The 13,373-nt window shown below is 39.1% G+C and overlaps 1 long non-coding RNA gene across 1 annotated transcript in view; it reads right to left on the reverse strand.

Annotated features, from left to right (window-relative positions):
• LOC148593014 (uncharacterized) overlaps positions 1-13,373 on the reverse strand; it is a 325,329-nt gene that overhangs the window by 156,958 nt on the left and 154,998 nt on the right. Inside the window, exon 2 of the long non-coding RNA XR_015913837.1 lies at positions 1,766-1,818. This is a non-coding gene — a long non-coding RNA (uncharacterized LOC148593014). The remainder of the gene's footprint in view (positions 1-1,765; positions 1,819-13,373) is intronic.

Raw genomic sequence — 13,373 nt, forward strand, 5'->3', positions numbered from 1 at the left:
CGCTGACGCCACTCGCCGCTTGACGCACGCGGAGCCCCCGTGGCGGGGTCTGGGGGTGCGCGGAGCCCCGCGGAGGATGGAGGGGGGAAGAAGGGGTGCGCGGAGCCCGCGTGGGGGAGCGCAGCGGCTCCCGGTGCTCGCAGGCGACGCTCCGCTCGCCTCAAGAGCGCTGTTTTATATATGTATATACGTATATATTGTATATACATATACATGCACATATACGTATATATTTAAGTAGTTGCTTGGGCAGCGGGTGGCAGGGGGAGGAAAGCAGCGGGGCAGGAGTGCGGGCAGTGCTCCGTTTTACCTTTCTTCCCGGTAGGATTTGGGTTTTTTTTTTTCCTTCCCCTCCAAACTGATACGGACCGGACTGATACGGACTCGTGGGGGAGCGGCGGCGCTGCGCGGCCGCGGAGAGTCCGCGGTGCTGCCCCGGGAGGGGAGAGCGGAGCCGCGGGAGCCCGCGTTGCCGCCCTGCGCTGCCCGTCCTGCACCGCAGGGCGGCCGAAACACAGAATGGGCTCTCCTCCTGGCTGCCCACTGTGAAATATTAATAATTTAGTTAATAATAATAGCAATAATGATAATAGAACATGAAAATAATCCGAAATAGAGGGGCAGCTCTATCTAATAGTTAATACGTGAGTCTCTGTCTGTAAAACTGAAGACTGGCATCAGCCTCCATCACTATAGTGCTTTTAGTGTGATTTTTCTCAGATCCGGACAAATGCTCCATCTGTTGAATGCACGTATTTACAATGTGGAACATCTTGCTCTCAGTGAATGCATTTTGGGCTGATGCACATGCCACATATAGCAGGAACGCAGCTGCTGAATGCGTGGTTCTGCTGTCATCTCCACTGTGGAAAGTTTCCTTTGGGGAATAAAAAAATAAATAAATAAAAAAAAAACAACAACGAGCAAATGTGAGCGATGGCAGTGATGAGATCTGTGTTCGTATACGAAAAACTGAAATAGATGCCACAGAAGAAAAATATATATATATATCAAAGTCCTGCAACAGAAAGCACATAGTGAGAAAAGTTTAATTAACTGATCTCCTTTCTCCCTGAATCACCATTTGCAGCAAAATTTAAATTTGTAACTTCTTTTGTTTCATGCTCGAAGAAATATAAACAGTGACTACCATTTGGTACAGGGCTGTGATTCCAGATGAGTCTTGAGAACACAGATTTTTGCATTCTCTTGGGAATACATCTCTCTGCTTTATTAAGTGGCTTTTAAGTGATTTTTAAAAATCACACTGTACAGGATCTACTAGTGTGCCAGAAAGTTTTGGCTATAGCTCATCTACTTTAGCACAGAGGTTAGATTAGCTGGCCACTCACACTCCCCTCTAGACCTATTTTCTATTATTTCCATGATGTGGAAAGACCAATCTGCAGCTGATTTTGCTCTGTGGGTGTTCTGCAGTTCAGAAAGCTCTATGAATGAGAATCATATTTCATAGATATTTTGTAGTGCCTACTCTCTGTCACAGATTTCTTCAATAGTGTAATTGCCCATATTCTTATGTAACTAGAATTTATAGGAGCGATGGGTTATTTTTTCCTCAGGAAGTCAGTAATTGTCAATTTCCCTGCCATTAAAACCTGTGATCACCTAATCGTTGTTGGTTTTTTTTTTCTTTTTTTTCTTCTTCTTCTTTTTTTTTTTTTCCTTTTTAATTCTGAGATTCCAATTACTAGTGATTCCAAGGGGATGAATGTATGGTATGTTATAGTCTATTATCTTTTCTTACCATTGCTCTGTTTTTACCCTTTTCCTGGAAAATGACAAAGCAGTGTCCAAAATCTTCTCTGCTTGCTCATCATCTTGAAAGTTCTTGACATATTATCTTCAAGTTCTGGCATGACTGAGCTCAGACCATCAAGCAATTTTTTTTTTCCTTCAATAGAATGGAACTTCCTTCTATTCCCCAGTTACTCCTTCATTTACTTTTTTCCTTTCTTCCCTGCACTTATGCTATCTTCTACTGTTCCATTAACATTTACATGCTAGAAATTTTAACCATTTTTACAGTGCATTCCTCAAATCATCTGGACTTCCTCAAGGCATCTTCATATCACGTTTTTCTTCATGAGAAGGGTTTATCTTGCAGAAGAACCTAATCCAGAGAAAAATTAATAAGAAAAAAAAAAAGTATTTTCATCTCAGATCGCTTTCTTTTTAGGTTTCTTTTTTTTCTTCTTCCTCTTTTTTCATTTTTAGTAGTTCTCAAGCTAGAGAAATTATGCAGTGATTTTTGTTGGTGGCAGTCATTGTCTCAGTCTGTCTTTACTTGCCCTCAACACGTGGTTTAAACAGCCTGTCCAGGCCCATACCTCAGCTCCCTTCACAACCGAACATAATGAAATACTCGGGCAAATGGCTGATCCATGAAGGAACGGATACCTTAACCTCCACTTACCTGGTCACTGGAACAGAAAACTAAGGTATAGATGACACTAAGCACAAAAGTTGTAATCACAAAACAGAAGGAAAAAGGAAACTTTGCTAATAATCCGTCAGTAGCAGGTGCCAGAGACTATAATAAAGAACAGTTGATTCTCCGTTTGGCAAAGTGTGATAGCTTGGGACCAGAAATAAACACAGTGAGAATGAATGCAAGGCTAAAGCTGCTGAAAGATGAACTGCTGAGGACTTGTCATTAAATATATTAATCTTGTCTGAGAATTTTCCATAAAACTATTTTGTAGGCAGACCTTGCAGGTATAGGAGTTCGGTAGCTACAAGAGGAGTGGTCCTGGAGGAGGTCAGCAAGAAGTTTCACACATCAAACTGTGGCTCAAGATGTTGACTCACTATGTCAGATTTGAATTTAGTTGTGGTGATTTAAGCTATTTTACACCTACACCAGCTTGACTATCAAGAGTTTAGGTTACTTTGGGGGGAAGAAAACTTTGGTGAGTCAAGTTCATTTCTATCATGTCAGCTTGAGGAACAAGAGCCAGCAAGCAGCAGGACAGACAGGAAAGGGTATTCAAAACATATTTAAAGCATAAAGCGTACTCACACACTGTAGCTGAATTTCCAAGGCACTGTGAGTGCTCTGTTTTTCCTTCTTTGAGCTCAAAATATGTACCTAGGGTTTTGGTTCTGTTTGGTAAGAAAAGTGACTTTCAGACATTGATGCTGTGTTTACCTTCTGAAAATCCCTAGTTGGATCCCAGGAACCAGTTATGCTGCAGGGGAGAACAGAAGCAGCTTAAAGGTAAGAGGAGCTCGATCCTTAACGTGCTTGGCCATTCCTAAGAAAAATGTTAGGCGCCCTCAGTACTTCAAATCTGATCTCCTTTAGTCACTCTGTCTCTTTCAGTTTATAAAATTTCCAGAGGTTGTGCCCTTCAAGGAAACCCCAAGAAGAGAACTGCATAATGTGCAAGAATGATCTGTTTTAGGAAAAGCATAAACAAGCACCTTGCTATCTGAATCAATGGTATTTCTTAACATACAGTGAATCTACGTCACATTTTGAAAGGAGCTGCATGTCAGCAGAAGCCTTTCAGACACTTAATGGCTGCAGAGGTATTTCTGTGTGCTTTAATGTTCAGGAGTAGGAAACTGTGAAACTGTCATTCTGTGGAGACTCGCCGTAAGAGCACTATATGCTTGGCAAGGCTTCTTTTCTTGAAGCTCTCACACTGAAATGGTAGTTGCATTTCAGAGGATCATAATTCTCAAGGATTTTTTTAAGTGTCATCTCAACAGATCTGAGGTATCATTTCTTCTTTTAAATACTACTATTCTCAACCCCCTCCCCCCCCTCCAAACCAAAGATGAAGCATTAGATTTTCAGGACTTTGAAATTCCTAACACTTTTCCTGACAATAAAAAGGTTCTGTCTTGCTATTAATAAAACAAATATAATATGTATGCAGTTAAAGCTACTGAAGTTGTGAACCTTATAGTCACGCATATACTTTTACATATATATGTATCTATATCTATTTGGAAATTGTTCAGGAAATCAGGAAAAGTGAGGCCACTAAAAATGTCTCCTTAGAACATAAAAGAGAAAAATCTTTTCTCTTGCTGACGCTTTTTTGCTAGGATTCTTTTGCCCAAGAAGGCAAACACTGCAGTTTGGAAATGCCACCACAGTGTGTCATGGGAGTTATGCTTTGGACACCTTCTGCTGACTTTTACCTCTCCTAACGTGGATTCCCAGACCAGGCTGCAACTTTCTCATTTCTCTGATTACACATTTTCCCCAAATACCTAACATAACTATTCACTTGTCTCCAGTGAGCTATACATTTTTTAATTTAAATTCCAAGATATAACATATACAGTGGCAATGAGTGAATAGCCTAATGCAACTTTGTTAAAGATGGGTTATTCATGTAATCCACTGCTCACCAGAGAGGTCATGCTTTGAAATTTTATGTTAAACTGATATTATTACAAGTTGCAAAATTCTTGCTTTAATAGTGTTATGGTTGGACTGATCGGATGACAGTGATAATAATCTACAGTTCCTAAAAGAGTGAAATGAAATCAATCTGGATTCAGTGGAGTCTCTTTCTTATATCTCTTTCCTATGATATTTGGATTTTGGCTCCAATTTGGCTGGAATAATATGTACTCTCATACGCAGGCAATATGTACTCTCATATTATTCTAGTTTAATTATGTTACATAAGTAAAAATTGGACTTCACACTAAAACTCTTGAAAACATTCTATTTTGCCTTTCCTATCACCTTCACATTTTTTTTTTCTAAATAATCATGCTGCTATTTCCTTTGTATCCAAAAGACAATTTCACTTTAACTAGTTATTTAGAAATTGCACAACCATGAAAAGATTTTGAACTAAAAATACTGAGGAATATTTCATCTGTGTGCAGGGAGAAGCAACGTTATGATTGTAAATCAGTGAGATTAGGTTGAGACCCCAATTTTGGCAGGTAGGTGTTCTTGTTAGGAGTCCATTACTGGTTTAAGGAGTACTAACCAGCGGTATCCTCCTCTTTCTGCTTCTAGAAAATAGAGTCTCAGGAGTCATGGTCAGTCTTCCACAGTTATTCTAGTGCAACATGAGAAAAGAATAGGAATCACTGTCTCAATTCATACAATTTTATTCAATAAATATTTGTTATTTTTTCTTACTTCCTTCTTCAGAGAGGTTTATTAAGCAGGGCAGAAACACCAGCCATGTTTAATTTTTGCTGCATAAACAAGGTGCTTGGATTGACCATTTATGGAGAGACCATTTAACAATCTCTGTTAAATCTGACTGTTCTCCGTTTAGGAGTTATCTTCAGAAGCAAACTATGAATTCAAAGAGCTGTGGTTTCAGTTCTGTGCCAACATGCACATTCCGAATACACATCCCCTCTGCAGTCTCCAAAACTTTTACCTGTGAGGGGTGGAAGGCATCCATGTTATTTGCACGTCTGCGAACTGAAATTTGCATGTACGGCATCTGAGAAATCCCTTGGAGACTAAAAAGCAGACATTCCAATGAAGAAAGACAGCCCGTCAATAAGAATACATGTTGCAACGGCAAACAGGGGCAACCAATCATTTACAATATAAGCAAAAATCAAGCTGACAAAGAAATAAAGCAGCCATTCTGAAATATAAAGTAAGACTTTAAGTACTTTGCATCAGAAGAATATTTTTCATTTGCATAATACCTTTCAATTCTAGTCCATTACAAACATTAATTAACTAATGCCATGTCTAAACTAGAATTCAGGTTATAAATATATCCTGCTCTGGAGAAAAATGTTTCTAATCATCTGAGCCAGTTAATAGCCAGCCTTGTTTTTACTGGTAAGGCTTATCCCAAGGCATACTGTACAGCCTTTACCCTTTTCTCATGCTAAAACCCTGCAGAGCACTGCTGGTGTCATGCCAGTAGTGCCATATTTGCAATTGCCATCCACACCATACCCACTGAAGCCTTTGTTTGCTCCCTCCTCTTTCTCTCTTATCGCTCTTCTTTCAAAAGGAGACATGTCAGGCTGGCAGGAGGACAACCTCACTGGCATAACCAAAAGTACACAAGGGGATTAGCTAGCACTGAGAGGTTGCAGCCCAGATTAATGCACTGATGTCAGCAGTAACTTGTGCTGAAGACATGATCTCAGCTTCCAACCGCCTCTCTAGTGCATTGATTTGTACTGCTGGAGCCATGCTTAATTGAGACCCATAAGGGACTGTTTTCTAATCACTAGGTGATGTAGCTCCAACCCTGCAAACACCTCCATACACGTATAATTTTAAGAAGATGAGTGGCATTATCAGAGTGCCAAAAATCAAGTTTGTTTAAACCTGGAAAATTCAATTTCCACACACTGAGGAACATGAGTTAGTGATTTAAAGACTGAGACCTGAATTTCTTTTGTTGATTTCAGTGGGACACTTCGGGATTAGGATTGGACATCAGCTGAAAATATGTTAAGAGTCAAAGGTTAAAAGTAGGTTTAAAGAGCATGAAATTTCCCTGGTGGCATCTTGTGACATTTCACATTTTTGATTTAGGCAAAATAGAGACTTGAAAATCAGGAACAAAAGTTTAGAGCAAAGGGACAAAGGGTCTTTCTCCTTCTTTCATCTCATTTGCTCTCATCTTTCTTGGATGAACAAGTGATCCAAATGTATTTACTGCTAACTGGTGATATATCTTGATATGTACTGTTACGGTTACCAAATTAAGTTAAGGCTTTCGAGGTGAACCCCTCTGCTCCCATTCCATGAATATCATCAAAGGGAAAAGATTTGTTTATACAGACAGGGTCCTGCTGTGGGAACAGTAGCTTGAGATCTTGATGTAGAAGGTAGAATGTTAGATAGCATCACTCCAGAGCTAAGGGAGGGTTTAGAAAGAATGAAGAAGTTGAAAACGTTAACAGGTTTGGCATGCTATCTGCGGCAGGCTTACACAGGTACAGCAAGTACACGTAACTCCTACTCTCTGCAGTCCTAGTTGCAGCAGAAAGATGCGCATCATGAACTGCGGCCTCAATTAAAGCAGAAGATACAGTTGCCCAGCCCTTCTTCTTGGTTAAGGTTCCACCATGGCTGTAGTCAAAGTCAGGAATCTCCCCAGGTGCTTCGTCTCTATGCACAAGGGAGTTGTTAGGCTCAAATAACAAAAATATTATCCTCATCTTTTAAAATCAGTGGGAGCTAAACAGCTAAACAACTTCGGGGATTTGGACCTGATGCTACATTAAGTCAAAAGCACAGAATCTATGCCCTGCATTAGGCAACAATTTTCCTTTTTTTCTGCTTGTCAGGAATCAACATACTAGCAGCCAGCAGTCTGAGGAGAAAACCAGTAGAGTACATAGAGTACATTCCTATTAACCTGCAGAATTTAGGTGCCTAGGCCTTTGGCAATTATCTTGTTGGAATAATAACAAGCGAGCCAGGAAAAAAAAAAAAAAAAAAAAAAAACTTGTTCAAAGGGCACAAAAGAGTTAGTTACACAAAAAAGTCCTCTAAAAGGAGGCAAATGTGAACTCTACCTTAGTTAAGCTGAAGATAACATCTTCAGGAGAAGATGCACATATACACTTCTCTGATACATAACCAAACTTCTGCTGTTTCTTTTTGCTCTAACAACAGATGTAAGTATATAGTCCAAATGGCATGGTGCCCTCTGAAAATCTCCTTGACTGCTGTCCTGGAATAACATCTTTTAGTTCGAATTTGGGGTCATAAACATCTAGGTATGTCAAATCTTCCTACATCTTTCTTTAGATAGTCTTTTGAAGTCCCTTAGGTAGTCTCCTTAGTTCCTTGGTCAAACTGATACTAAAGCTGTGAAAGTGCTATGGTGCTTCTAAAGGACTAAAATAGTTTTGATTACATATTACTTTGAAATTGGTAAAGAGCTAAAAATTACAATGGATATATTCTGTTCTAGTTAGAGAGTAGTGACAAAATAATACAGTTTTGTTCATTTTTTCATTTCTGGATCTTAAATTGCTGTTATTTGTATCTATTCTGAAGTTAACATCAGGTTTATTTTTACATGACTGTTCTATGCAGCAACTCTGCTTTCCAGCGAGGATGAAAGTAAGAAATCTTTTGGATGTGAATTACCAACCAGTCTCAAGAGGACTTTTTCTTTTTTTCCCTAAAGAAGTCAAAACACAAATTATTTACTCTTTCAGAGATCGATCTTTCCTAACACATTTGCAGTTGTTCATTTATGTAAGAAGGCCTTGATCAGACAAAACTCTCACAGACTTGAATGCAAAAGCTTGACAAAAGCACCCAGAAATGTGTATTTAATTGTCTCATATGCAGATTCTTACCCTACTGAAAATTATATATATATTTATATACATATGTAAGAAATTGAGTGAGAGAAAGATTTAGAAGCTGCTGTAGCCTAGAATTTTCATATGCTGTATATTAGAAGCTGTTCTTTATTATTTTCATTGTTATTTTTCATGATGCACTAATTTCTTTTAAAAGTAATTCAGGTACCAGCATCATGCCAGTAGAGGAATATCAAGAAAGTATACTTGTGCAACTGTGGAATTATCTGTGATACTTTCATATTTACCTACATGAGATGGGATATGGGCGGAATAAATATTTCTACCCTGCCAACACAAATAGACTTCAGGTATTGAGGCATTTTGTCAATCAGGTAAAGCCTGAGTATCTCCTGTGAATGGGCTGGGATATGGCAAGCGCAGAGGGCTTATATCTTACTATATGCCTCGTCCACAGGTGAGCCAACATCTGGAGAAGGGCTTTTCCTCTATATGGGAAGCTGAGAAGAGGCACGCTGGAAACGTATACCAAGAACAGAACATGAGTGATTTTGGTATAAAGTTCAAAAGTGATAGGTTTAATGGGGGCAGGCACTGACAAGGCCCCAGAGACTAGCACTGAAGAACAACACAAAAACTATTTCTGTAATGCCTGGTGTAGTGCACACCTCAGAGCATCTTTTTTTCAGATGCTCATCTCTAAAAAGTGTTCTCACTGAGTTGACAACAGCACTCAGGGAAACAGATCTCATTTCTTCCCGAAAATAACTTTCAGTTGAAAAGGTCAGTTCTTCTAAGAATTGTAAAATCTGCTTTAATTACCTGCAAATGAATTGCTCTCTTCAAGTATTAAATAGTGACCCAAAGCTAAATAATGATCCAAATCCAGGCTCAGTTGAGGTATTAATCTATTAATGTTTGTATGAGAAATCAAGCCTGATCGTGAGCATAATCAACAGTTCATCTTTTATCCCAGTGAGAACACAGCACTCTATTAATAAGCATTTTTTAACTCAACATTCAGAAAAGACAGACAATCCAGACAAACAGAGCATGAGGATTCGTTGTCTCTGAGGTTTTCTGGTGGAGCAACGTTCCCTGTCCTTCCTAATTGTTTATAAGATTAAAACCAGGGTGGGCAGTGAATGGAGAGTAATGTTTCTTCCCACTTTGTGGTTTGGAACCATTTTTTTTCTCTATTTGATTCAGTATCTTGGAAGATGCCTACCTCTAACCTAAATTTAGACTTCATAGAACCACAAAATATGAAATGAATTGTACAGATTCATTGCAGGCCAAAAAAGTACATAATTAATACCCCATTTATTTTTCACATAGTGAAGTGCAAGCATAATATCATTATTGGGGGTTTAAAGTTCTGAGAATCATTTCCATAGATTCTGCCTGTTTTTCTTGTCCTTCTATGGGTTCATATCATTGAAAATAATATTGTACTGCTGGGAAATTTTAAAACTGAAGTAACTGATTTCCTTTGTTTAAGAACTGATTTCTAAATCCTGCCAAGAATGGGAAATCTTTCTGGTGTTCCTGGTGTGTTTATAATGTACCTTTCACCCGGATACAATTTTAGCTAGGGGTCTTAGAGGTGAGCTCAGATGAGTCTTATATTTTGTGATAAATCCTCTACACCAGTTATTAGGGCTTCAAGTATTACAGGCTGGGGCAGTTTAGCCAAACTGCTCTCTTTCAGTTAGATGCCACAGTAGTCACAGATGCTACTAAGTCAGGCGCTTAAAACTAAAGAGGCTGAATGTAACCCCAAACCACAACTGCAGAATTCAACAAGAACTGCTGTGAAAACTAATTATAAAATACTTTTCATATGAGGATTAAAATAAGAAAAAGGAGGGCATTAGGTAGATTATTTAATCTTGTCTGATATTTCCATGATAACTGTGCAATTCTGGAGGAACTGAGAATTTAATTCATGTCTTTTAACACGTTTTAATAAAAATTGCAGAGTGAAGAAAAAAAAAAAGATGTACTAAGGAGCTGGAGAAAGATGCAGGGAATGGAGCAATTGTCATATTACATCCAGTCATTAATAGAAGAGCAGTTCTGCTGTGTCAGACCAAATGCCTTGATGGCATCGTATCCTGTGTCTGACAGTGGGCAGCAGCAGATGTTTAGGGAGCAGTATAAAAACAAGGCAAGTATGAGGTGGTCTTTTAACTGCCATCAATGTAGAATCAGCAATTCAAGGATTTTCAGAGCTGAAGGTTTATTTGGACTATTATATTTAATAGTCCCTGCAAGAGGTAGAAGGATGTTCTTTCACTGCCTTACAACAGTCACAGTAGGTCACACTTAGGGCTATGCCAGAGAGCAGTGAGTGCTAGAGGAGGGAAAAAGAGAACAGAAAGGGATTTGGGTAATGGCTAAACCAAAACAAGGATCAAATAACCAAGTGATATTTAATGACCTCTAGTGCCCATACTGGCCATCATTTTGTCTAACCTCATTTTAAATTCACTCATACTTTTGTTCCCAATGGCATTTTGCAGTCAGAAGGCAGTTCTGTAATTCAATTGCAACTACAAAATCATTTGTTTTGTTTATTTTAACCTTTCTGTTTGGTTATTTCATTCAGCAGGCCCTTATACTGTGAGAAAAAAATCATTGTTTCATGTTTTTGTTCATGATATATATGACTATAGGCCTCTCATAATAATCAGATATGCATCTGTTTCGTATTGAAGAGCTTTATCTCTGCAACATCATGTCTCCTCATATATTATGCTATTCTGTATATTAAATTACTCTTTCCTTGCCATTTGCTGTTTTTTGTCTTTGTCTTTTTTTGTTTCTACAATATCCTTTTTAGATTTGCTCTCTCTACTGAATAACTGTTAATTTTCTTTCTTTCTTTTTCCTTTTTGTCTTTTACTAGTACAGAGCACTGACCTGAGGCTTTGAGTGAACTACACCACACAATTTATTTTCCTGAGACATGACAGATAAATTAAGGGTTTCTTTAGACTTTCTTCCGAGCATATTACTCTGCACTTACCAACATGACCTTTACCTGCTCTCTATTCATCAGTCACCAATCTTCCAAGTCCCTTTTGCAAATCTTCTCAGGCAAGTAAGTTCAGCAGCCCAAATCCTCTAGAGCTCTCTGGGTCACACCATTTCTTGCTGCTTAACCAACTTTAACCCAGGCATTTACCTTTCCCTCTTATCCTGTTGAACCATTTAGTCTGGTGTCTTACAGGCTTGTCTGCACTCAATGCTGATAAAAAATATTTCTGAAGGTTTAAAATGAGACTGTTAAGTACCAGAAGCAACTGAGGTGCAGTGCAAGGAATGGGTCATTTGCTCAAACGAGAGGTCCTTCTCCCACATGTCTGCCAATACTCTTGACCATATAGTCCTGTCTCATGCTGTTCCTGCTGCTTCTCTGACAACTCCACAAGCCAATTTAACTAGTTAGAGAAGCAAAATCCTATTTATTCACTTTCCTGCATGCCATGTCAGTTCAATAGCTTGAATGATGTAAGCATAAGGCCTGGTGAGATCCAGATCTGGTACAAGGTAAGCAGAAAGAGGATTGGGACCACTCTACTTTTAAATACAGTCATCAAAGCAACCCCAGTCATTTAATATAAATCTCCTCTACAGATATGGCTTTATGGGGTTGTAGAGCTGTCCTACCACACAACCAAATGAGAAGGTCTTGCTCCTTTTCCTTCCTCTGTTTCTTTTTTTTCCCACTTTGCTTCCTCTTTCATGCTTTCAGCTCTGCTTCTAGTTCATCTCCTCCCACGCAGCAACCTCTGAGGATCACCCTGTCTGACTGATCTTGTCTGATCCCAAAGTAGGCAAATTCACCTCAGTAATCTGTTCAAAACAGAGACGGAACAAACTTTTGCCACTGGGTTGGAACCCAATCGAGTTATGTCAGCTTATGATGGGATCAGATGACATCCTGGAGACTGTATAAGATGAGCAATGGGGCTATGTTCTGGTTAGGAGGAAAGAAATTGCAGGGATTGAAGGCCAGGATAAACATTTTTGTTGTGCGTAAGCAGTCTTCTGACTCTTTGCATCCTCTGAAACTATACCCTTGGATAGCTGCAACTTAAAACTACATTACACATACCTGTGATGCAGTATTTTTGCCATGGGGATGTACACAGTGCTCCGTGTGAGCTGTTTCGGGAGATGGCAAAGGAAAATATTTCGATTCAAATCTTAAATTTTCTGATTAAGCACCAACCAAAGATACGCACTCAGATTTACTGTTCATTAAACCTGTCCATATCACAGGTACTACTCAGGTACTTATAGTTCATTTCCTTTCTACTTCAAATAACATGGTAAATTGTTGAGAATCCTTTCTGATCATCTCAAGCTCAGATGTGCAAATTTGATCCAGTATTTTCAACTCTGCCCCCCCGCCCCAAAAAAAAAAAAAAAAAAGCTCTGTGAACAGAACTATCTGTCCTTCTTTCATTGCTTCTTCTATGGGAAAGAAGGGCATGAGGGTGATTTGGCTAGGCCTCCCAACACAGGACCAGCTATTCACCTTTCTGAATTTGATGTGCACAACCACTACTAGGAGCTGATCCCGCTCGATTTGAGTCTTGGCTGCTTTTCCTGTCCACATGGTACAGCGGAAAGTGCCAGGGCCCCGGTTTGGAATGTTGGCCTAATATTCCTGGAAGATCAGATCTTGAGTTTAAAGAAAGCTCAAGACATGTACATGCAGATACAGGTAGTTCGAGGCGTTTTGGAAGTTTAAGGGTAAGCTAAGTGAACTGTTGTGTCAACACTGCCTGCAAAATTAACCGTCTCTCTGAAATGTTTCTCTACTAACTCCCCATATTCAGAGACTGGTTTATGTGCTGAAGACTGGAGGGTCATGTCCCTTTTGTTACTAAGAGTAAATATCCATTTATATTTTGTTTTCATGCATGTATTTATATAAACTCACAAGCATTTCTGCCCTCTGTATTTTTGACTGAGCCCTGTAAATTACCTGAATACAGTGGGAAATGACACATCTTCACTTCTTTTTGGCTGCTAAATGTCCTTTTTCTTGTTTCTACTAAAGAAGAACAATTCTTGTTCCTCAGGATTCT

This window comes from Tinamus guttatus, unplaced genomic scaffold, assembly GCF_059628265.1.
Source record: "Tinamus guttatus ecotype Peru unplaced genomic scaffold, ASM5962826v1 Tinamus_guttatus_pri_ptg000472l, whole genome shotgun sequence".
Classification (NCBI taxonomy): Eukaryota; Metazoa; Chordata; class Aves; order Tinamiformes; family Tinamidae; genus Tinamus; species Tinamus guttatus.